This window comes from Grammomys surdaster, unplaced genomic scaffold, assembly GCF_004785775.1.
Source record: "Grammomys surdaster isolate TR1022 unplaced genomic scaffold, NIH_TR_1.0 149, whole genome shotgun sequence".
Lineage (NCBI taxonomy): Eukaryota > Metazoa > Chordata > Mammalia > Rodentia > Muridae > Grammomys > Grammomys surdaster.
In genome coordinates, this window is record NW_021604607.1 from 3,285,109 (window position 1) to 3,311,368 (window position 26,260).

General features: G+C 36.6%; 1 protein-coding gene across 11 annotated transcripts in view; it reads right to left on the minus strand.

Annotated features, from left to right (window-relative positions):
• Nucleotides 1–26,260, minus strand: part of Nrxn1 (neurexin 1) — a 1,062,527-nt gene that overhangs the window by 326,335 nt on the left and 709,932 nt on the right. The window lies entirely within an intron of this gene.

Consider the following 26,260-nt stretch of genomic DNA (forward strand, 5'->3'; position numbering starts at 1 on the left):
TTGAACACAAGGAGCTCCATGAAGAAGAAGGTTTGGAAGATATTTCAGACAGAAAATGTGTAAGAAAGAATAAAGGAGCTTGAAGAGATGGCTTGGTGGTTACTAGCACTTGCTGTTCCTGTGGAAGTCCCAGGTTCTATTCCTAGAACCCACATGGTGGCTCACAACCATCTGTAACTCCAGGTCCAGAGAAAATCCAAAGCTTTCTTCTGACTTCTCCAGGCATCTGGCATGTATAGGGTAGACATGCATACATGCAGGCAAAATATCCCTACCTTAAATAAAATGAATAATCAGAGAGGGAGAGGAAGAAGGAGTGAGGTAGAGAGAGGGGGAGAGAGGGGAAAGAAAGGGAGAGAGTGGGAGAGAGAAAATAGAAGTAGACCTGAAAGTAACAGTCTATATTTCCAGCCACTAGAGACACTAAATAGAAAAATCACAAGTTCAAGCCCTTCCTGGACAACAGATTTAATTCATACCTGGGCTAGACAACATAGTAAGACCTAGTCTTAGAATAAAAGGACTAAGGATTTTCAGTGATAGAGTTTTCTCCTAGAAAATGCAAAGCAATATGTCTAATCTCCTATAATAAGAAAGAAAAGACAGAGGAGAAGAGAGGGGAAGGGAAGAGAGTGCCCATTGGTTAGGGGTGGAATCTGAAGCATCTCCCATCAGCTCATAGGTTTAAATATTTTATCCCCAGGTGGTAGCACCATTTTGGAAGGTTATAAAACCTTTAGAAGGTAGAGTTTGAGAGAAGTGAATCACTAGCTGTGGGCCCTCAGGTCTCACAGCCTACTTCTACTTGTCTGCCCTCTGCTTCTGGACCCAGTATAGATATAATGTCAACAGCTGCTTGAGACTTTTGTGCAGACCTTCCTCCCATTATGAACTCTATCATCACACTGTGAGCTTCATACTCTTCCTACCTTACGTTGCTTTGGTAGGGTGTTTTGTCATTGCAGTGATATCTTTTACGTCCTATGTTCCCAGAAGTCGCTTCACCCTTGTATTACTAAGTAAGTATTCTTTGTACATTTTAAATTTTTTATGGCTTGCTATTTGCTATTTTTTAAAGATTATTAAAGAATTTTTTAAACTGTTTCCATGAAGAGTGTCATCAAAAATGCAATGCTTGAGAAAGGGACTATAGCCATCGCATAATTGTAACTTGTACATATATTTAATTATTAATTTTCTCTTTGTAAGCCACTTTGTTCTCTAATGCATTTGAAATAAGGAATACTCTGAACAAGAGTTATTCTTTAACAGAAGAAAACCAAACTGGAAAGTCTTTGAGAATAATCCAAATGAAGTCATGTTGTAAATAACATTGGCTTAAATTGCATGGTGCATCTTAATATTTATTTACTCACCTATGTATTTATACATTTATCCATTATTATTGTTATATTTTGAGACAAGATTTCATTCAGGTTGGCTTTGAACTCCTACCACTGCCTCCCTACTTTTAGGATTATAGCCTGAGCTTTAATACCTGGCTGAATGTGAACTTTTAAAAAATTACTTTTTGTGCCTATTTCATCATTCCTTCAGTACAGAATAAGTATCCTATGTCTTATTTGAGGAGGTTCAGTTAAAAGAGGTAGCTGATAGTTAACCTTTGGCTAAGTGGAAAAGCTAGTTTAACTCTGGCTTATAGACTCCTGCCCAGAATGTATGGTTTCATTACACTTACTGTTTCTATTATATCTAAACACCCAGGAAAAGTGTTTAACTGGATATTATAGTCTACCGCATCAAAACTAGCTACCACATGTTAGTAAGTCTTGGGATTAGTCACATTTTCACCTTATGACTATGTGCTTGCTTTTCCTTCTGTCTCACAAAGCTTGAACACATAGACAAATATTGGTGAGATTGCCTCTCAAAATTCTCTATAAGTATTTCTAAAGGCTTCATTATTGGCCTGAAGGTGTTTATCTAAATGTTTATAGTTTTGGTTAAATAATTATAATGTAGATATACTTATTCACAATTTAAATTAACAATGTAGTCCCAGTGAGACCTGGACATTTTACCAGCTGGTGATGCCTGTTTATGGTGACAGAGACCTGACACCAACATGCTACCAACTGATTGTTCATATGTGTGGTGACTTTATGATTCTTTAGGTTCACTAAAAGAAACAAACATGATGATTTTATCTCAACTCCCTTTTTTCTGCAGGTTTATCTAAGTGGTGCATTCTTCACTGTTTCCTACACTATCCTGCATATATATCACAATCATTATACTGAGTGCAAACTCAACATCATAGTGTCATAATAAAGAAAATAATTAGACTGAGAGTCACTCTTCTGCTCATCCAAGCATGCATGCTGACTTCTTTTCTAAAATTCAATCTTGTATCAAACTTTTAAAACAATCTTTTATATTCTTAAATCCCCCCTTCCACACAGTTAGAAAATAATGCTCATAATCAAAGAGAGAAGGACATTGGGCTGAAATACCAAACTCTACTTCAATGAGTATATGTCTTTGCACATTATAAAGATGATACATTTGCTGCACCAGAACTTAGAAATGGTCACTATAAACTCTGCCTAGGGTGGACCTCATTTCAAATTCCAGCTGTATCATATAATACTCACAGGACCCTGAGCTCAAGACTTATTCTTTATTTAGGACTTCCTATTTGAACAGAGGGGGCCAGCATCACTGCTTTCTAGAACTTATGTAGGTATATGAATGCATGCACAGAAGCACCTGGGAAACCCACATTCTAGTATATGGTAAGTGTTCAGGGAGATGTGTGTGCATATATCTGCATGGGTATGTTGTGCATGTGTTTTGTGTGTATGTGTGTGTGTTTGTGGCTAGGTGTATGTTTGTGTGTGTTTATGCTTGCCTGTGTATACCCAAAGATCAAGAAAGAATAAAACAATAACATTGCAACTGTACTGGCTTATTTTCCTATTAGCACTTTGAGAAATTTTGGATTTATTTCAAATTTATTTTCAAACCAATTGCCTTTTAATAATGGACTTTTTATACATCACAATTTTTATTTATCATCCTGTGTTTCATTCCTTGCATTAGCACTGTTCTTCTCGTGAATCTATCCTACAGTTGCTATTTACTTTTACTAACAGTAGACAATAGAAGTGATATTAAATTACAACACACAGGAGGTTTTATGAAACACAAAATATTCACTCAAAACCATAGCAAAGCTATTTTTATAGCACAAAGCAAATATTCACTTGATCATTACATAAATTATATCTATAAAAATGAACTAGAGCCTAGTTTTCTTTTAAAAAAATCATTGTTCTTATAACAACATGTGTTTTGTTATATGAATGATTTAGAGAGATAGGAGCATATGATAATGGCAGGTCCAAGCTTTATATCAATGTTGAAGCGTTTGAAGCAATGTGGTTCTTTGACCACTTACACTTGTTTCTAGGTGCCAAGCATTAATATATCAGTGAGTGAGGACAAACTGACCTTGGCATCTATCACCGCACTAAAGCATGTGGACCACTCAAACTTAAAGTGGATTTTAGCAATCTCTGCATTTAATGCCTTTCAGTGGTCTCTATTACTCATCCTAAATTCATTAACAAAGCTGGCATCATCAAATTCACATTCTCAAAGGTCAACATAAATTATGCTGGATTGGGTGCTGGAAAATATTATACATGGGTTTCAATTTCTATTTGCATTGTCTGTGGTGTTATAGTGAGAAATATTTTCAGCTGTTAATGAACACAAGTATGTACATGAAGAACACACTTTTCCTGCCTACTCTCTCATCAGTTGTCCCCTCCCACAGCACTCCCATTTCAGACTCACTTTACTTCAGCAAAACTCATATATTCTCCTTAATGTCTTGAAGCTCTCTGTAAACGAAATCCAGTCATTTTGCACTGAGCTGTTCGATTATTGGTTGCTTCAGTTCTTGCTACATATACAATAATGTAATTAACGTCTGAAAAGATTAGTTTTTAACTCATAAGTACATGAATAAAAGGTTGTTTTTGAAGGCCTGTAATACTTCAAATGTCATCCTGTAACCAACATGGGACATTCAGGCCATTATGCTTCTATTAAATGTAACAGCGATACAGTGTTTTATTCAGAGAAAGTTACCAGGATGTCAGATGAAAATTAAAACAATTATCAATGACAGCTTTTATTCCTCCTATTAGCATGTTGATATGCCATTTTTAATGTTAATATGTTGAGCATTTTAATGTATGGAACATATTCTGTGGAGTAAAGGACATAGAAAGAAAAAGTAATAAAAAAATACCACATTATATTACAAAAGAGTCTAAGAACAACTGTAAAGTTACTAAATTATGAAGCCTACAATACTTACAATATTATCAAGGATAGCTAGTTACAGATCATTTTTTCTCTACATAATTGTGAAAGTATTCATGTTCACTGAATTATTTCATAAAATCAAAGCATTATTGGGTCAATGTTTAATTTTTTGGAAAAAATACACAAGATTAGAAAAGATTAAAAGGATGAAAGTAGACTTAGAGCAATGGAAAAATTCATCACATGTTAATAAAATGTCTAGAGAAAAAAATAGAGCAAGTAGACCTTTAATAAAGAAAAGACAAAGGGGATGCTAGAAGGGTGGAGTAGGAGTGGGTAGGTGGGGTGGGGAAGCAACATCTCAGAGGCATGGGGGAGAGGGATGGGGTGGGCTTCATGGAGAGGGGACTGGAAGGGGCAAAACATTTGAAGTGTAAATAAATAAAATAATTAATAAAAATAAAGTTATTTTCTAATAGATATTCTATATATTTGTTTGAATTGGCTGTCACGAAAATTGCCTTTGAAAGAAGTAAATGTTCACAAATATGCCATCTCTACATTTTATAATTGGACATTTATGAACACTCATTTCCATGATGCAAGTGGATTCCTCTGTGATACCTAACATAATACTTTAAGTTTTAAATAGATCCATATGTTTCTGTCATGTATAACCCTGGTATGTATTCAGGAAAGTCACACAGAGATTCATTGTCTGTGCTATTAGTTATAAATATCTCTAAAGTTTCATTGAGGTCTAAGGCCCATGTTAACTAGATCTAACAGAAGTTCCACTGTAAAATCTAGACACTTCAAATAGAAGAGAACGTAATTGGTATTCACATGTATTCTATAAAGCCAAGACTACTCTATCAATAACTCGTGTCAACTGAATTCATTTGAGTAGTTATTTTGTTCTCCTTCACATTGTAAAGGAATTGATTTAAATAAATGAAAACATTTGATTTGAGATATGAAACAGTGCCTTGAAAAAGAGAATATGGTCAAACCTCAGTTAAGAGCTTCCTTATAACTGAAACACAAAACTAAATAACAATTATATGTCTGTAGAAACACTACTATGTGTGCATACATACACATATATTCTCACATTAAAGTTGGGTATATTGTTAAGTCTTCAAGCCAGGAAGTGATATTTTAAGAAGTAATGTATTTGCACTATCTTTCCATGCTTATCTACGCTGAGGATTGAGAATGAGGCCTTAACTATGTTAGACCAGCACTGTCACACTGGCCAGGGCTTTCACACTGGCCAAGGCTTTCACGCTGGGCTATATTTCATGTCTTATTTTCACATTATATTTTGAGCCAGAGTCACAGTCAGTTGGCTATACAGTCTTGAACTCACTCTGTAGACTATTCTGGCCTTGATTATTGCTGTCTTAGCATCCTGAATAGTTAGGATTGCTACCAAGTCTAGAACAACTGTATTTTCTTTTAAAAGCACTTGCTATTTTCATCTTGAACTTCTTAGTGAGGCAATATTCCCTCTAGGAATACTTATATTCTAGAGTTTGAACTTCCAAATGAGACAAACTTTTGCCGAGATCAATGTCAAAGTCTAGGAATTGTTTTAAGTGTCTTGATCATAGATATGTGACTGAGAGTAAAAACAGGAAAGTGGTAGACTTTATGCCAGTCACATCAGGAAATCTCATAAAGTAATCTACAACTAAAAGAAAGTCAAGCAAAGTAATTGTAAAACCAGTAACCTTGGGAACATCAAATGTTTATATCTTCTTTTCTGAAACAAGGCTCCCTCAAGCAGTTAGTGAACTTTATTAAAATGTCTCTGGCAGGTATTTCAGTCATCAATTTGCATTAGAGCTATAAAGCCACATAAAGAGGGAAAGTAGAAATCATACCATCAAGTTATTTAAGAAAAATATGATTTTTAAAAACATCAGCTAGGGCTGCAGAGATGTCTCAGAGGTTAAGAACATTGGATGTTCTTCCAGAGGTCCTGAGTTCAATTCCTAGCAACCACATGATGGCTCATAACCACCTATAATATGATCTGGTGCCCTCTTCTGGCCTTCAGGCATACATGCAGGCAGAACACTGTACACATAATAAATAAATAAATCTTAAAAAAACATTAACTAAACTGCAAGCTCATAGTATTTTCTTTAAAAATGAAGTCGCCAAAAGTTACCTTTTGCAGAGTGATACCCTTTAACTTACATATTTTAACTTTAATTGTTAATGTTTTGAAAATTAAGTTAAAATAGAAATTGCTTAAGCAAAACAGCCAAATATGAGATCATTCAACCAATAAACCAGATAATCACTCACCCATTTACTCATTCATTTAGCAGGGTCAACCATTGGCAGAAACAAATGTTTATAGTTTTAAAATCATGTAGTTGTGAAGCCACAAGGTGGGTACATTGACCCACCTTCAGGAATAGAGCTGGTTCATATCACTATGAGTCAGAATACACAGAATACCTCATGATTAGAGTTGTTCATATCAATACACACTGAGAAAGTACATACCATATATTCTCATGATTGGAGCTTTATCACATATTTATGAACTAATTGCATGCATAGGGTTAGGATTAAGAAGTACCCTTTTGTCAAAATAAAGCCTTCAGAAAATACTAAAACCATATGGAAGTCTTCCTAATAACTGATATTTATATGTATAGAAATTATCACTCACTGTGTTTGTGAAAGGATAGGTGGAAAAAGTTAAAGGACAGACAATGGTTCTAGTTATGAGGGAAGGGTTCATAACTCTCCTAACAGAGTAAGAAAACAATCTTATGTGGGGTTACTTTTAGGAAAAAAAAAGCTTTCCTTATTTGTATGTGCATGCATGTTTGCTTACATGCAAGTATATGCAGCATGTGCATGCAGTTCCACAGAGGCCAGGAGAGGGATTCAGGCAGGTAGCTGTGATCTGCAATGCAAGGCCTGGGAGTTTTGACCAAGTTTTCTGCTTGAGAAGCAAGTGCTCTTAGCCACTGAGTCATCTTTCCAGCCCTGAAAAAGGCTTATTGAGTTAATGTTGAGATAGTAGCCCAAAGATGTTTATGGAAACAGGGGACACAAAGAAAGGCAACATGACAGGAAACTTCAAAAATAAAAACATCTGTATGCTCCATAAGAAGTACTTAAGCATTTACTGCTCTGTGCTGTGCTTTAATGGTGATAGAAAAGTATGTGGTATCGTTATGAAGGCTATGAAATATTCTCAGATATAGGAAGTAGATTCATTTTAATAAACGAGAAACCACATTTTGAAAAAGAAGAAATGCAGGCTGTCTAAGAACACTAGGTCTTATCTCTGTGTCCTGCATTAAATCCCTAGATAAACACAGAAGAAAGCCACATAGTTGGAGTCAGGACTAGTCAAGAACAGTACTAAAAATACTAGCATGCCAACCCATTTGCATTTCATGAAATCCAAATTTCTGTTAACTGAAAGTCAGATAACAGAAAAATGTGATATTAATGTCCCAAGAAATACATTGTATTTAAGAGAATCCTGATTATATTTTCCTATTTACCACAGAGAATTTCCTTCTAGCTTTATGAGAAAGTAAACCAGTTCTCACCTTTTAATTTACATTTAGTAGAAAAAATAACAGTGACAGGTACAGTAATAAAAGTAACATTAAATGTCTGTTTATTGGTTTGTTCTCACCTCATGCTCAGAAACATATTATGAAGATTATAAGAGGTATAACACTAACCCTCAGTGTAAAGTACCCACCTACTTTCATATGATAATTTCAAGAAGCAGAAAACCTAGGCTATTGGACCATTTACTATGACAAGCAATTTTGGTATTTATAAAATATAAAATTCAAATACTGAAGTGATTGAAACTGAAAAACATCTTTAGTGAAATTCAACATAGAAAATGAAAGTTGAAAGTAATAGTGTTGTTGTTGGTTTGTTTTATTTGTGTTTCTGTGTGTTGCTGTTGCTGTTGTTTTAATGGCTGTCTGTGGAGATCTTTGTATTTCACCCTCTCATGCCAAGGCACAGGAGTATGTAGTACAGGATTTTTGATGTTGGAATGATTGAAACATTATAGTGACAAATCAGATCAGAAGCAAGTCAGAATCAAACGTATCTTCTTTTGGATTAGGTCCTCAATATTTTATTTTTCTGAACTAAACTACAGGTTGGTTCTACTCAACACCTCAGATGCTTCGATTCTCCCAAGATTGATCTCAGCAGACCCTTAGCTCAGAACACAGGTCTTTAAAGCCTAGGGTTGTTAAGAAGTATCCATGAATGCATTTGAGAAAGTGATACAGAACAAGGAGCAGAGGGGGGTGAGGTAGGCCTCCACCCTTAAACACTTGGATTTAGGAGCATTTGAAAATATTGAATTCATTTAAAATTGCTTATTGTATTTAAATGAAGTTTGGATGCCATCTGTCTGTGAAGTGATTTAAATTAAGTTTTATGGCTCTTATGGGAAAGAGGGGCCATTTCTAACCCAGTTTAATAAGCTTACTGCCATCAATCACTAATTAGAATTAATTATTAAAGCTTCAGTTTCCTTATTCAAATATTATAAATCATTCATCAAATGGATGACATGACTTTCTGTTCCTTCTTTAGAATACAGAGGCTATCATATATATGACTTTTGCATACATGTTACTGAAGTGATTATTTCAGTCAGATGTGTAACAATAACACTATCTAAAAACTACACTAAAGAGAGCAGTATTTTTGGAACAGCAGGCAGTATAAAAGTGCTTTGTGAATATTAACATATTCTAGCAAATTAGTTTGCACCCATTATCATAAGCAATTACTTACTGTTTAGATGCAGATCATTTTAAATTGGCAAGCAATTTTCAAGAATTAAAACACAACACAGAAAGCTTACTGAAAATTCAACAATATCCAAGCACCTTGTACTCAGCACAGTTACTTATGAAACATACCTGATATTAAGATAATAAGGGAATGGTTCCATGGATTTTCAGTGAAAGTTTGCTATCAAAAGAATTGTGTTCTAGGAAGGGGCAGGGGACTTAAGAAAACAGGAGAGCTCCACATCCTAATAAATGAACTACTCATTTTATTAAATTCTGGTAGTTTGGTAAACCAAAGCATGCTTTGAGTTATTTCAGATTATCCTGTTTTCCCCTTATAGGAAGCTTCTGCTACATCTAATGTTCTCCTCATTTATGTCTGGGGCCGAGATGGCTAGATTTTGCTGCTGTACATTTCACCTGTCTTAGTAACAGAACACTCCAGAGTTATCAGGGCAACTGACTTCCCATTCTCCATAGCAGGCTGAAGGAATTTTGTGTGACATGGTGGTGGCCAACAATATATGGACAGAAAGGATGGACAAGTATCCCAGGTCAGGCCTTGAATTAGCAACAAGCTGTCCTGAAAGTTCTCACTCTTTCCTAGCTGCTTGAGGCTTGGTGGAGAACACAACACACTGGATACTGTAGCTTCTTAACCCATAACCATCAAAATTGAAAACTACTGCTAGGATAACCGCCATATACTTTGGACAGAACTGTGTGTTTCCTGGTCTCATTTTTTATAGTAAAAATGCTTATATCTCTTTTAAAACAAAATGGCAAAACATTCCCCTGTAGTTTCCTTTCTCCTCAATAAAGCCAAGAAAGTTGGATAAGGAAGCCATCATTAGCTCGTAAACTCAAAAGGAAATGGTAGCCACAGTATTTACTTATAATCACAAAATAATTTCAAACTTTCTATCACAAACTTTCCTTGTGAGATTATTAAAACTCTATTACCCTTTTCAGAGTAAAGGTCCTTTCCTCATCTGGAGGGCTGTGAAGTACTTTCCTCATTCCCCAATTCTTTCTCCTTTCCAAACACAAACTCTGTGAACTTGCAAAACAAAGTGCAATGTGCAGTTTAGAAATCTGAAACCTAATAAAATGAACTGAGCCACACATTTGACTACAGAGCACCTTTTAAAAACCTTCTAATTGTAAAGACATAGAGACAAAAATCCATCATCTTTTCCCTTTCAAAACAGTCGTCAAGAAACGTCTCCCAGTGTCCCTTCCAGAGCACACTCTGACTCTCCACTTAGCAGAGGGCCTTATTAAGAGGTTACATAACATGGACCACTCTGTCCCTACCCAGCATATTTCACTGTTTTCCCACTAGCTGATTCTAGAGCTTCTTAAATAATCTCCAGCCTTTTAAGTTTAGTTCAGCCTCTCTCTACTTGCCTATTTAAATTATTGAGTAGAAGTTTGCTTTGATACTCATGACCCATTAATCATATTCTTGCCTCAAAACCAGCATTTGTAAGGAAGTTAAATTAGGTTTAGAAAGGTCTTTTCTAATTTGAATTTCACCACTATAAAAACAAACAAACAAATATTTCTTTCTTCAAATGATGCAAAGCACCAACAGGGAACCTTAGTGGACTTCTGTTCACTGACATCTTATGCACTAAACAAAATGGTAACTAAAATTGTTCAGATATTTTGAGGAACATTCAACAATTGTGAAGGGCAAGAAATGTTGTAATTCTGCATATTGCCTTGGTGACCTAACCTTGCTTTGATTTTGTGTATCTATGAGGACAGCCTGGTTGTGGGTCAGAACTTTATCTCACATCAGCTGGTTACAACTGGTAGAGTTTGAAAATGGATGCCAGGTTGACTGTCACATAATCTCTAACATTATTAGATTCCCCATTCACAGGTAAAATTTTACTTCCTCCTTGCTGATTCTTCTGTGGCCATGACAGAAACAAACACAAATGGAGCAGAAGAAGATAAAATTCCCCCAAACACTATCCTCAGAACAAATATAAATTGCTTCTCTATACATGTCACTCTATTTTCCCTATAGTTGTGAAATTGATGTGTTAATTAACACACCATTTTCCTTCTTAGTAAAAAATAAACATTTATATCATTCCTCAGGTAGTTTTCAGATCTGCTACAAGTCCCACATTTGAAATAGAAAAATGTCCAAGTTCTTTTATTGCAGAAAAATAGTATTCTATTTCTGTTTCTAGATCATATTTATGAAAAGCATATCTATAATTACAAATATACATTCTACATACTTTATATGTAATTCATATTAGTTCTTCTGTTATAGATTGCCTTGATGCTGCTTGTATTTTGATGCTAATCCTGCCAAGGAGGAGATCCTGAACTCAGGTGATTCCATGTGAACCTCCTCCCCAATTTAACTGATCAAATAAAGACTAGAGCCTGTGATTGGTCAGTGGAAGGGAAAGGCAGGGATGAAAGTTTTAGAGAAGGAGAGAGAGGAAGGAAGAAGGGGACAATAAGATGGGGGGGGTGCAGAGAGAGAAGATGGAAGAAGAGGAGGTGAAGATAGGGCAGACCCACGTGGCCTGGAGGAGTCGCAATTAGCTAGGGATCTCATAGCTGGGAAATAGAGTAGTGTACTGGTATATCTGCCAATCTAGGCATGTAGTTCATAAATATTATAACTGTTTTCTTTGCACAGGCATATTGGGGTTGGACATTTACCAATACAAATATGGCTGGTATAAATATAAAAGTCCCTAGTGTTTTCCTTTCATGGGGCTAAAGGTAACTGAGTGAGTCTGGGGAGGTCTTTGGCATTCTACAGATCAGCCACTGGGGTGGATGGCCTGTGGAACGTGAGCCATTTGCCACAACGGGCAAGCAGCAAGCGGAGACTGGGATAGCTTAGCGTGGGAGCTGAGTGAGACAGGGAGGCAGTTGGTCCAAGAGCCTAGCCGAAACAAGCATGGATTATAAAATTACACACAACATTCTTGTGGTTTTAATTTAGACACAAGTTCTTTGTGTGTGGCCTGGAATGACTTGAGATCAGTCATTCTCTTGCCTCAGCTTCCAAGTCCTTGGATTGCATGCATCATCTTGTCCTGTATATTATTTGTTTTTCCAAATAATTACTCTCTTGACAATAAGATGCTTCTGTTCCTTGCTGTATTTCGATCACTGCATGCCTCACAGAGAGCAACAACTAATGTGGTGAATAAAATAAAATGTATAATGCTCAAAACTATTTCGATAATAATTTCATTTTCATTAGATGTTTAAGACCAAGTTATCTCTCTGTACTGTAACAAAGAACACATTATTGGGAAATCGAATTTTAAAAGTACTATGCTTCAAAACTTCCATGTCAGCAACCATTTATCAGTGTCTTTAAAAGAAATATAATTTACAAAACATGAATGCAATGCTATAAACTAAAAATAGTTAGAAAAGAGAGAAAATAAAGTATGAAACAAAGAAAACAAGAAACTTCCATAGAGGACTTTTTTTCCAGTGGTAAATTTGGAAACATCAGAAATATTGTTTTTATTCTCACATGTTACCTTGGAGCAAATTTTTTCACATATTTAAGTAATTATACACATTTAAACATTGTTTCTTTCAAGTGTGTACTAAAAACGGATATGGAATATATATCTTCTTTGGTAGAATTTGAGACTTTGGTAAATCAGCATCACACTGGAAGCATATATGTAAAATATCCCTCCAAATAAATGGAAGGAAAGTAAAAACTCGCTTTTCCTTGAAGACTGTTCTAAAAGAATTCTAGTAGAATTCAAACTATTTCAAACAAGCAATATCTAAACCAATGGAAAAAATTTAAGGTGATAGGTCATTTATTCTTATGCAAATAAGTATTTAAAACTATCAACAGTAGAGGTAATATTTAAAAGGGTTGAAAAGTAAGTTGTATTCTTTCCCCCACCAAGATGTTACTGTTTTTTCCAAACACCTTCAAAATTGCATAGATATTTTCAAGCATTTTTTATTTTTATACCATTTACTTTTTGTAAGCAATACTTATTTTCATAATACAGCTGCCCTGTTTTTATGTATATGAACCATCACTTTTCTCCTTGCATTGTATTACAGGTTTAAAAGTATGATCTCCTAGGAGAGCAGACATTTCCTCTTGTATTCTAGGCAGTGTTCCCATAAGCTTCCCACTATTGCTATGCCTGGACAACATGTGTGGAAAATCCTGTTTCCACTATTACATAATAAGGTATACATACATACATACACACATACATACAGAGAGAGAGAGAGAGAGAGAGAGAGAGAGAGAGAGAGGGGGGGGGGGGGGGGGGGGGAGGGGGGGAGGGAGGGAGGAAGGAAGGAAGGAAGGAAGGAAGAAAGAAAGAAAGAAAGAAAGAAAGAAAGAAAGAAAGAAAGAAAGAAAGAAAGAAAGAACCTTATAGATTTGGTGCCCACAAGGAGCTGATAAGATGGCAGAATAAGTGGGTAGGAAAATTAACACAGCAGCAGTGTTCTTTCCACATCAGGTACCAAGCAGGTATCAAGTTAGTTCAAAGTCAGTTACTAAGCTCTTTACTAACTTCTATTCATATTCATCCCAAATGTCAAAAGAGACTGATAGTATGATAGTCATATTAAAGTCCAATGAATCTGAGAAAATTAATATAATTGAAGAAATGACATATCTAGATATAAATTTTGGCATCATGAATTTTATGCAGAAATGGGATGAATAGGAGGACATCGAGGCAAGGACAAACTTCAGAAGGTTAGCAAAAGAGTAAATAAAGTACAATAACATAAACTGAGTGTTTTAGTGAGTCAGCTTCTTTTCATTCATCCCTATGGTAGCACAGGAGATTACTCTGTCTTTCCCCTCTTTGGCTAGAGTCCAACTTCGCAGTCCTTTGAGATTGAAGAATCTTGAAAAAAGAAAAAAAGTGGGTATACAGGAAATGAAAGGGGAAGAGTCTGGCTACTTTAACAAAAGAATGTAGCAGAGTCTTTATATAAACAAAAGTTTTAAGGGGTGTGGATAAGGGGGATTAAAACATTTGCTTAGAAGTCTGACGTGGTGGGGATGATAAAAAGATTTGAATTCATTGTTTTAAACACAGGTTTATAGTGTTTGACAGAAAAGATTCATATTTAATGTTTCTTTACTTGGGAACTGGCTAAAGACTAATCCAGTGTTCCTGGACACTGGTTCCTCATGCATTTCCTGAACACCCTCAACCCCATGGTTTCAGCCTCTGGTATAAAAGGCCTGACTTTCCATGTTTCTTTTTTTCCATCACATTTATCTAAGGAGCTACCAAGACTTACAGCTTGCCTGCCTTAATCTTTCTCTCAAACTCTGAAAAAATTATCTTTGAATTTTGTTCTGAGTCTGTTTTTAGAATTATTTTATTAACAAAATTGCCACACAAAAAAGCACCCCGATTTCACTGGTAATATATAGCACCTAATGTGGAGCTTGCCAAATGACCCTAGGAACAGAGATACCTTCACGTGCACAATTGGTACAAACCTGGTCATCCCTGGGACAAAACGTTTTAATTCATTATCTTTACAGTAGGGAAATCAAGAGGCATAGAAAGGAACCATTAGTCACTCTCTATCCTGCATAACAAACATCAACAGTAAAAAATAGTCATTTGCTTGCTTGTTTTCTTTTTGGAAAGAAGCAAATTTTATTGAAATCAATCCTATGTAATTTAGTGAAATAAAACCCCCAGACAGTACCCAAGCTGGACCAATCCAGACTGTAAGAGGAACTATAGGACAGCACATGAAGCCTGAAGAAAATATTTCAGCAAGACACAAACAAGACAATCTAAATCCTCATTCTCTTCTCCAATTGCTCTGTGGTCCCTCCAAAACAGAGATTCCATTTTCAGAAGGCTAAACCAAGTGCTCAAGAGAGATCAGATGCTCAATAAATTTTATGTCACACATGACCTTTTCATTTTTTTTAAAGAAAAGTGTCAAAAATGCTTTTAAATATTATTTTATACATCAATAACAGAAACAAATTCTAGAAATAGTATTTGTAGTATTTCTTATATGAGATCATATAACATATTAAAATATGACACTGTTTTGAAATGGGAACTTTTTTATAAATTCCATTTTTAAAATCTTTTATCAATTTTCAATGATAACATTTGTTTTTTAAATCACGGAAACAAAAGTCATTAGCAATATTCTCTGCAAATGTAACAATTGGGTATTCAGTATATGTTGCCACTGTATAGACAGTAGTTTTCTGAGTCCTGCTCTTCTTCCTTTTTTTGTAATTATATTTGCTTATTTATTTATTTTTATTTTTATTGGATATTTTATTTATTTTCAATACAAATGTCATTCCCTTTCCCTATTTCCCTTCACTAGAACCCCCTATCCCATCCCCCCTCCTCCTTTATGCTCTTATACCATTTTAAATACATGCATGTATTTAGGTCAGTTCTAGGTTGAGGGTCTAGCAATACAATAGATGCAAAAGTCAAGGAACAAGCAATACAATAAACACAAATAGTCAAAGTAAAAGCAAGGCATTAAACCCAAATATGTGAACATTCCCATGACCACTGTTTCTAAGGGCTTATCAGGATGACCAAAGTTTCTGAGTCTACTTCCTTGTCCTAGTCCAATGTCATTTTCATGTCTGAACTCTACTTCCTTGTTCTAGCCTAAAATTTAGATTCCTGTCTGAAATTACTTCTTTGTTCTAGTCTAATGTCAGATTCCTCCCTGAAGACTACTTCCTTGTCCTTGGCCAACGTCATATTCCTGCCAAGCAGCTCATTTCCTTATCCTTGACGCATGTCAGATTCTTGACAAGCAGCCCCAAAAGCTCTCCACCTCTCCCCTTTTTTATTTCGTTAACAAGACTGAGACTGTCTTAGGTCATTCTGACAAGGATGCCTTTTTTACGCATCATGGAATGTGCATTATCCAAAGCAATGTACTTCTCTCTTAGGTTGGTAAGGCTCTGTGCAGAATCTTACCATTCCTTGGCTTGCCAGCCTGTTAATTTAATAACTGTGTCTGGGGGGTCCATTTCCAGGTCTAAGCCATATACTTGGCTACCAACATGTTGATATTGTTGAAGAAAAGCTTTAATACAATGGACAGGAATAAAAGTATTCCCAGGATAAAAAGGGCTAGCATGATCAAGCTATATGCCATTTTTGAAGCTTGACCAAAATAGAAATACTGACCTCAGGCCATGGGTAATTTTAATACCAGAATCTACTGCATAAATCCTCAGCAGAGCAGCATTCTTGAAATTCATAAGCTCCTCATATTTCGTTAAAACATCCCAAGAGGTGTTAGAATTATGCCAAATACACTGCACATGTCATTAAACTTTTTCCTAATTATAATGACTACCATTGTGAATTGTAGAACTAACATGAATCCAATGATATTTGGCATGTTACTCAAGTAAATAGCCATCTTGATCTTTTCATTAAAAGAGAAAGAACTCAAAAAAATCTTTGTTGGAATCCACTGAGTCTTTGCAGCACCTCCCACTCCCCGACCAAACCCAATCCATTTTAAACCAAGAGAAAGATGAACAACCTGTGTAATTAAACTATTAAGTTATTAACTCTTTTTCTATTTTTCCAGGCTTTCATCATTGAATTGAAGGCCCTGAAGTTGTTAATGTCCTCCAAATATTAAGAGCCATTCCTGTTATGTACACCTTGCCTTCAGCCAATTGCAGCCCAGCAAATGAACTCACATTCAACATCTCTCAAAATATTGAATGTTTTTTCTCAGATTTTGCTTACCAAATTTATGCAGTAAGGTAAGGCTCTAAGGTAAGCCCAAAGGAGTCCATTTTTTCCAGCAGTTAATTTGAAAGGTTACAAACTGAAGACTCCCTTCTGACTCCACTGAAAGAAGCAAGATTACTTCCAGGCCAAAGGAACAGGAAGTCGGCACAGAATAAAGTGCCAGCTAAAAACATGGGAAATACACTGAAGTCCAAAAGTCTCTCCAGACATAAGTTTTATCATGTAAAAATGCTCAGAGAATAGTAAACCTTAGGTTAGTTCCAAAAACGATTCATGTGTAAAATATTAAGGCATATAAGAAGGACAGCAAATTGTCCCAATACAAGGTTCTTTTATTTTGAGAAAATGTTTGCATTATAAATTATGTAACAGCACAAGATTTTATTCTTTCTGTAATTGAACCCTGCACCTCACATAGTAGAGCGCTGTATGCACTTTGAGTTCATTAATACATTCTGCTTGTCTTTGTTGGGAGTACAAACACAATTGCAAGTGAACAGGATTAGAAAGTCATCCGTGCACAGGAAAGCAGTAAACCTTGATCAAAGATGTGTGGATCTTGTCCTAATTCATCACTCCATGACTTTGCCAAAGTTGTTAAAACTCTCCAATAAACCTCATTTTCATCTTCTGAAATTTGGCTGTGGCTGTTCCAGGAAATCTCTCTGTTCATTTGCAACTCTATTCTCTGAGCAAAGTATCACTCTACTGAAACTGCCGCTAAGCTTGAACTTGAGCCCAGAGCTACACTGAGCATAAAGTAGGAAGTTATATTTACTCCTGAGGCACTGGAGGTGAAAACATGCTATGATTTCTTTGGCTGGATGTATGTTTATTTCTTATTTGACTTTACATAATAATTGTACAAAACATTTTCTATGACTTATGATTCTGAAATGATGTGGTAGGAATTATTTAATCTAATGCAGTAATTTTTTCTATACTTATAATAAACTAAGACATAAATGCAGAAATAATATAATGTATTGGCTGCATAACAAAGCCATCAATGATTTGTAATTCGAGAAATACTATAAGTTAAATGACTGCTCTAGCAACTCCACCCAAAACCAATACAATACAAAACACAAAGAAATGATACTTTAAAATGAGACATGGATTTATTCAGACATAGGTAATTATAGAGGTCTTCCTAGTATAAAATCTATAATTATGGTAGTCACATTAAAACAGGTTGGGTTAAATGTTATGAGCAAAAACCACCCTGGCTGATTTGTTTTGTGAATACATGTTAAGATAATTCCTACTTTGAAGATCAGACTCATTCCAAGATAGAATTATTTTGAACCTTGGTAGGTTCTATTGTCACAAAGATGACTCAGATCCCAAAAAGGATTCATTCCCCTATTCTAGCAGTCAAATTAAGTCATAAAAATAGGAAAAGTCAAAGAAATAATATGTTCTGCAGATGTAATTGGAGATATTATATCCTCTACTTTTCTAGGTTAAAACGACTTGGGAACAACAGAGTGTTCCAAAGCCTATGGAATCTTATATACAGATGACCACGAACAGATTTACAAGGTGTCTTAGGTAGGTTGTACTTCTGTGAAGTGACACCATGACCACAGAAGCTCTTATAAAAGAAAACAATGAATTGGGGCCTGCTTACAGTTTCAGAGGTTTACTGTATTATTGTCATAGCATGAAACATGACAGCATGTGAGTAGACGTGATGCTGGAAAAACTGAGAATTTTACGTCTTGATCCAAAGACATCAGGAAGAGAATGCCATACTAATCCTCGCTTGAGCATATGAGACTTCTAAACCCACCTCCACAGTGACATACTTCTTCCAGAAAGGCCATATCTACTAATAGTGCCACTTCCTATAGGCCAACCATTCAAAAGTAGGAGTCTATAGGGACAATACTATTCAAAGCAGCACACAAGGCTACAGCTATGTCATTGTTAATGTTTCTGTGCTGATCCCAACCATAAAGCTATGTCCATTGCTATTTCATAACTATAATTCTGCTACTGCTATGAAGTATCATGTAAATATCTGATATGCAGATGGTTTCAGGCAATCCCTGGAAAAAGGTTGCTTGACTGCCTCTGCTCTGCCCTCATCTGTTGTGACCCACAGACTCACAGGTTAAGAAGTGCTGGTATAGAGTCTATTGTTTGGAATGAAACTAAGAGGAAGCTCATAGGCCAATCTCATATTTGAACCACACATCTATTTCTTTGGAACATTTCTACCATGAGAAGAACAGATACTTATTCAACTATCTTTGAAATTGGTTTAAGATGCTAGATCTGCTCAAGAATTTTTTTTAATTAAATAAAATTTTAATAATAATGAGTCATACTAAATAAAGTAATATCTATCTTATGTATAAGATATATGTATATATGTATGTATGTTAGAGAAAACTAAATATGATTAAGACTGAAAATGTTGAAAAGTGGTCTATGCATATTAACTCTTATCTTCTTTAAAACAGTGAAATTTACAAGCATATTTGTTAGGAATGGGTTTAATGTTGTCATTCATACAGTATAGAGACTTCTTCTCTATTCCTGTGGAATTTATCCCAGGAAAGGTCAATGTACCAATTCTAGATTTCTTTATACTGAAAATCACTTTGATTTTTAGATGAAAAAAGGGAAGAGAGAAAAAGAAACAGCAGCAAACAAAATATTCTTGCCTCTGATCAGAAAGCTTCAAAACATACACTCAGTCTAGAGATCGGAAGGCAGGAGTTTTTTCTTTGTGAAGGTAAAACCCTCTTTCCACATGTTATAGGAACAGCACTGTGAGATCCTCACTGAGGGACTTACTAGAGAATGCTCCGCCTGTACATGGTTGACTCCTTCAATCAAACCCCCTATGATTGTACCACAATGCCATAAAGGTCTTCATAAGGCTTGTATTACGCTATAAACTACTGGTTTCATGACAGAGTATCCAAGACTATTTTTGATGCATTTCATAAAATTCCAACCAATTTGGAAGGAAAATAGTCATTAAAAACAGGAAAAAGCACTGCCATTCAAGTTGGGATATATTGTACTTTAAAGGAAGACCATTGTCACAACTATCACAGAACACAGACCAACACATTCTCACAGAAACCTGTATTAAACATTCAGGTGTCAATGGAAAGTCCTAATAAAATTTGAGATAATCATCCATTTTCATTCAAGGCTTTGTTTCTTATGAAAGCAGAGGTAATAATTGGATCCAGAGCAGTGAAAGGGCTCATTCCCAGGAATCTCCTCACTCCTCTCATGCACACATGTAAAACATTATACTCAAGAGTCGTGGAAACTAGCATCCGTACTTAGAAATAATTCTTCTTGCTTAAAGAATGCCTATTCTTATGTTTTCAAATGTAGTAGAAGGCAAGTTAAAGCTTGCAAAATGGTAAAATACACATAGAAGTTTGATTGTCAATTTTGAGTACATTCCTATTTTTGTAAGAACTACTCTAAATGAACCTGACTGGTCCAATCTAACTGGAAGAAGACAAAAATACACCCTGTGCTTAGCACAACGCTGAGATAAAGAAGAACAAACATGGGTCAGGGCTGCAGGTTAACATCATCTAAAACAATAAACTCTAGAAAAAAATAAGAAAGAGCTTGGCACGGGAGTGGTGATCAAGTAGGGTGGGAAGAGAAGTAAGTTGCCATAATGTTAATTCGGTTGACCTCTGATCATGCCAACCTTGTTCGTTTTATAGTTTTCCTTTATGTATACTTTCCTGGCGTTCATGAGCTCACTGGGAAGTTTGGCTTCTAGCTAACTGGCACCAAAGAATACTCCTAGCATGTAAAAAAGTATCATGACAACCTACTACAATTTCTAACTGCATCACAATTACTTGGCTAAAGGAATATAGAAAGTGAATTGCTCTTGCTCATTGTAGAAGAGCACAGGGACACTTGGCTTAATCACTGTGTACAGACAGCATTGCTACCTAGGGAATTAATTACTTGCTTTGTGCACACCTTATGATCACGTCTCTTGAAAGAACTTCCAAAGCAATGTTTGCTACAGCCCCACTGCTAGTGTGTTTTCAGAGTCTCATGTGCTCTGTGAAGCTGTCAAAAAAAGATGGAATAATTGCTTGCTTCTCTGTTCCACTAGACAGAAGAAAAAAATAGAGCAAATAGGAGAAGTGGTTTAAGCATAAATACAAATAAATCCTGCCTTGGTATCTGCCTTGGCCAGTGGCGAATGACTTTCCTGTCTCTGCTTCTGCATTTCAAAGTACATGACATTCTTATTTTCAACAGGAATATCAAGTTAAATCCACTGAAGTACATACTTTTAAAAGAAACTAAAAAGACCAGAGATGTTTGAGGCATCATACTTACTTCCCAGTATAAGGAAGCAGCACCCAGGATATTAACAGTGCAAACAAGAACTGACCATAAGATGCTCTGATGGTCCAAAAGTAGAAAGTAGAATGTGATAAAATTCTAGCATTTCAGCTTTTGTAGGAAGTAAAAAGTTTGATGATTTGTGGGGCCTGCAAGGCATTAGAGGAAATACAAAAGGCTACAGTCTGTATTTGTGAAAGGCGCCTTAAGGGCAGGATGAATTAGGGGCAATTGTTATGTAAAGAGCCACTGGGTAGGTGAGAGATTGTGCTGCTCATCTGCTACCTAGAATTAGAGCCCAAGAGCCCTAATAGTGATAGGAAAGGACCAACTCCATGAAGTTGTCCTCTGACCTACACATGAGCTCTGAGGCACATGTACACCACACACACACAAGCACACGCACACGCACATGCACAAACACAAACACACTACATAAATATAAATAAGTAAATGTGATGAAAACATGGATTCTAAACAAACAAAAAAACAAATTTAAATGACAGAAATCCAGATGTAGATGGGATAGATTTTCTGAGGGCTGACCTGGCATTTAAGAGTTGAGTTAGTTTTGGATAAAAGACATGAGGACAATTATGACTTAAATTTGCATTGATCTATAAGTTTGTAAGCATCTATCTCTAGTTCTGAAGGATATAAATATAAGTGTTTCTACTTCTGTGGTCCTTAGGTTTAGTGCTTCACCTAACACTTGCTGAATTAATCAATCAGTAGGAGGATTCATCCTTCCATGCCCTCCTAACTTCATCATTAAGAGGACACTTTACAAAAATAGCTGGGAATAGTAGAGGAGATAGCCTGTGGCTATGGGGTGTAACTGAGCTCACAGATTCCTAGTCAATCCCTTCACTTTCATTAGACTGGATTCCCAGGATCCCAAGAGGTGGTTCCTTCCTACTCTGAATCCCCATGGTATGCACCACCCAGATAATGTGTGTAACATAAGTTTAGCACTTCAAATGAACTGCTGTCTTCCAATTGCTTTGTGTTATCTTTGCCTCGCCTGCCAATTAAGGTCCAGAATTCTCTGAAAATAAAAACCAGACCTAAGAGATTCCTTATCCAGGCAACATGGTTTCTGTCAGGTTACTTAACACAGCACTACATTATACTGCGTCAGGTCTTCTCTGTGTCTCCAAGCTGCCGGTGCTGTTGTATATCTGTATCCAAGAAACTGTTTTAAAAGGTGGAGAAAAGACACGGGTGAATAATATCAAGCAGGGTATTCAGGTTCTTATGATCTTTTGGTTTATCAGGGAAAAGTTGTTTAATTTAGTGAGCTTAACAATATAGCTTTAGAAACGGCTAATAGGAGCTATCTTTTTCCCAATTTTAGACATATTCGAAGAGACACAGAGAAAGCAAGAGCAGGATCTGAGAGCACAAGTCCCACTGCATAAAAGGGAAGGAACTTGTGTTCACTATGGGTTCAGCAAATGTAGGTAATTTTATTCGAGTGAATGAATAGATACCAGCTCTAGTCACATGGCCAGCCAGCACTCCAGCTAAGAAAACAATGCGCTGGCTGTTACCCTGCCAGAGCCAACACAGGTGTGGGACATTCCAAACTCCTTTATTGTCCTTTTGATGTATTATTTCTTCCAGCTATCAAGCAAAATATTTGTATTTTTCTGTACAAATGAAAGCCATGTGTTCAGTAGCATGGCTGGCTTCCTCTAAATAACTTAATAATAAGGTGTTTGAGGCTACTGTTCACCATGAATACATCAACTCAACCTTTTGTTAGTTTAATTAATTCCAGAATACAGGAAAGTACAAACATTCTATTTCACTATTTCCTGCGGTTCCTGTTTGGATATTTTGAAATTTCTGTTAACAGAATAAGCCCTTTAATGTCCCCAGTTTCCTGCAGTGTCTCTTCTTGCTTTCTTCGGAGTCTGCTTATAATGGCTTACATCTTGCCCTTCAGCTTCTATTCCTCATCAATCCCCCCCCACGCCCCATGCCTCCTCTTTTCCTGTCTTAAACTTTGAGCACCACTTGTTCTCCCAATGAGTGTTCACTTCACTCTCCCTATGACAACAGCATCTAAAGCATGGAACATATCACCAAGAAGGAAAGGGCTTGTGGTATTTCTCCAGATATATAGCAGGAACATGTTCAGGTCAGTTTCTTTTTCTTTCTTCTGTCTGTAAGTGACTTATTATTGTTTGGTTTCAGGCTCTGGGACATGGGACTGAGGTGCATATTTTACATATCAAAGCAGACCTGGCATCCAGGTTCTCCCCGCATCTCTTTATCTACCTGGGATATCCTGTCTTCTACCCAGAACTTTCCATCCCAGGAACTGGGTTGTCCTTTGCCCCAAAATGTCTCCTCCTCCTCCTCCTCCTCCTCCTCCTCCTCCTCCTCCTCCTCCCCCTCTTCTTTCTCCTCCTCCTCCTCTTCCTGCTCCTCTTCCTCTTTCTCCTCATCCCCCTTTCCTTCCTCCTCTTTCTGCTCCTCCTCCTCTTTCTCCTCCTCCTCTTCTTTCTCCTCCTCCTCTTCTTTCTCCTCCTCCTCCTCTTTCTCCTCCTCCCCTTCTTCCTCCCCTTCCTCCTCCTCCTTCTCTTTCTTCCTCTCTTTTTCTTCCTCTCCCTCTCTCCCTCTCTCCCTCTCTCCCCCTCTCCCTTCCATCCCTTCCTCCCTCCCTCCATCCCTCCATCCCTCCATCCCTCCCTCCCTCCTCCTCTTCCTCCTCCTTCTCTCTCTCTCTCTTTCTCTCTCTCTCTCTCTCTCTCTCTCTCTCTCTCTCACACACACACACACACACACACACACACACACACACACACACACACACTCTTCTCTGTGTGGATGCTCCATGCTCCTTCTTTGTCTTCTCCCTCTCCTCTCATTCCCTTCCCAAGGTGCCAAGGCATCTTCCCTGACCTCAGTCCTTGGGACCACTGAACTCAGAGCAGCTTTCCAATAAATGTGTGTTTAATATAATGTAATCTGGTTTGAATTGACTCATATCACTGGTGGCGGAGAAATAACTTATCGGTTATTATTTTGACTTACTTTTCGCTTACTTTTTCTTTGAATAAAGAAGTATGAATCTGCTAATTATCACTAGATTTCGATGAAGGAAAGATCACAAATTTAAATAGGAATGGCAGAGCCCTACATATATACTTTTCTCTTTAAAAACAATTCCATTTAATTGACTACAGAGCAAAAGAGTATCCCTAGGGGGAAAACACTTATCCCTTAGCCTTAAAAGGTTGGGGGTCTCTGGATTTAAGACTTAATAATTTCATTGAATTTGCCATATTATAAATCGTTTTAAAGTTACAACATAAATTCTACCTTGTACTCACTATTGTACTAATTTAGTTGCTACTGCCAGTGAGGCTGAAGACCTCTGCAGAGGGGAGACCCTCACTCAAGTCTCAGAAAGTTGCAACCACCCAGTAATCTGCTCGAGACACCGTGTACCGGAGCAAAAGCAAGGTTTATTCGGGCATGTGACAGCTAGCCGCGGTCAATTCGTATGCCCACGCAGGAGCTGAATTGACCCTGACAGCCAGTTTGAGATGGGTTTTTAAGGGGGAAAACCACAAACCAAGGAATGGGGAGGGGGATGAGGGGTTGTTAAGGTGGCATAACATAAAAATAGTGGAACATTCCAAAGGAACCCAACCTACGTGAGTCAGGGTCATGTGAAAACTCTCTGTACGCTAATCTTTCTCAAGAATGTGGTCCTGCTCTGTTACTGTGGCCTTGCCCTGTCACTGCGGTTACCAGTTTGGTTCTCAGCTTGGTTTCCAGCTTGGTTCTACCTAGCTTACCTGCATTCTTTCCTTTCTCTTTGCGGTCTGCCAGTTCCAGTAATGGTGACTGGTCTTTCTACATTCTTAACTTGCTTCATGGCTCGGTTTCTCCATGTCTTTATAAAGAAAGCGTAAAGAATATTTTATATGTCTAAAAAGGATTCTATATACCCAGTATCTATAATTCTTCACTCTACAGGCAGAACATTGTAGCCTAACATGATTTAGAAAATGAAGGCAGTTCTAGCAGACTGGAGAGTAGTTCTGCATTGGGTTAAGATGCTTCCTTCTGAAGTCAATTGTCTTCATCCCAACAAGGCAGGCCTGCCTGGGGACATAAGTGCTGCATATGTCTATGTCTCTCATTGGAGACTCATTTTCATTTTACAATTTCTTAATACACTTCATTTATCAAAAATGATAAATTTTTCATTCACATTAAATGCAATATCGCATATATTCAATCTGTCAACTTTGTATTTAAAAACATAACTATGCCTGTGTATTAAAAAAATTAAAAAGCACAGATTTAAACAGTAATAAATATTACTTTTGGCAATGGAATGATCCATAATTTTAGGTGTCAATGCAATTTTTAGAACTTTACCATACTTGTTATATTGTCATTAGTATATAAGCATACATTAAATTTAGTCAGGAGAAATACAGTTTTTAAAAGAGAAAGATATTGTGTCCTTGACAAATATGTGCTGTTTTTTATCCAGATAAGTTTTCTAAAGATGTACATATTAGTAAATCCATTTTTAAATTGTGCTAATTTTAAAAGCATACTAATGACTATAAAATTTAGATATTTATTATTAGGTTGGAATAGGTTTCTGCCAGAGTTTGACACTGAGAGGTACAAAATAAGAAAGACCTAAATTTGGGAAAATACTTTCTTCCTCAAATCTTATCTTTATTTTGCTCACAAAAATATACAGGCAGACTTCTACTTCAGTGGGTAAGATACAAAAGTAGTAAGCATTAGAAAAAAATGAGTGTTATGAAGAGTCCTCTCCATTCTCACTCAGCATTCAAAGGACTTCTCTCTGTCCTCTTCCTGACTTGGGAATCATAGTGTGGAATCCTCAACAGACAGCATAAGATGGTTAGTAACTGATGAAGAGTGTCTGAAAGTAACTGAGGTATATGAGAGTCATCATGATTCCTTTACTTTGTACAACTCAAAATTTCCTGATCAGTAATTGAA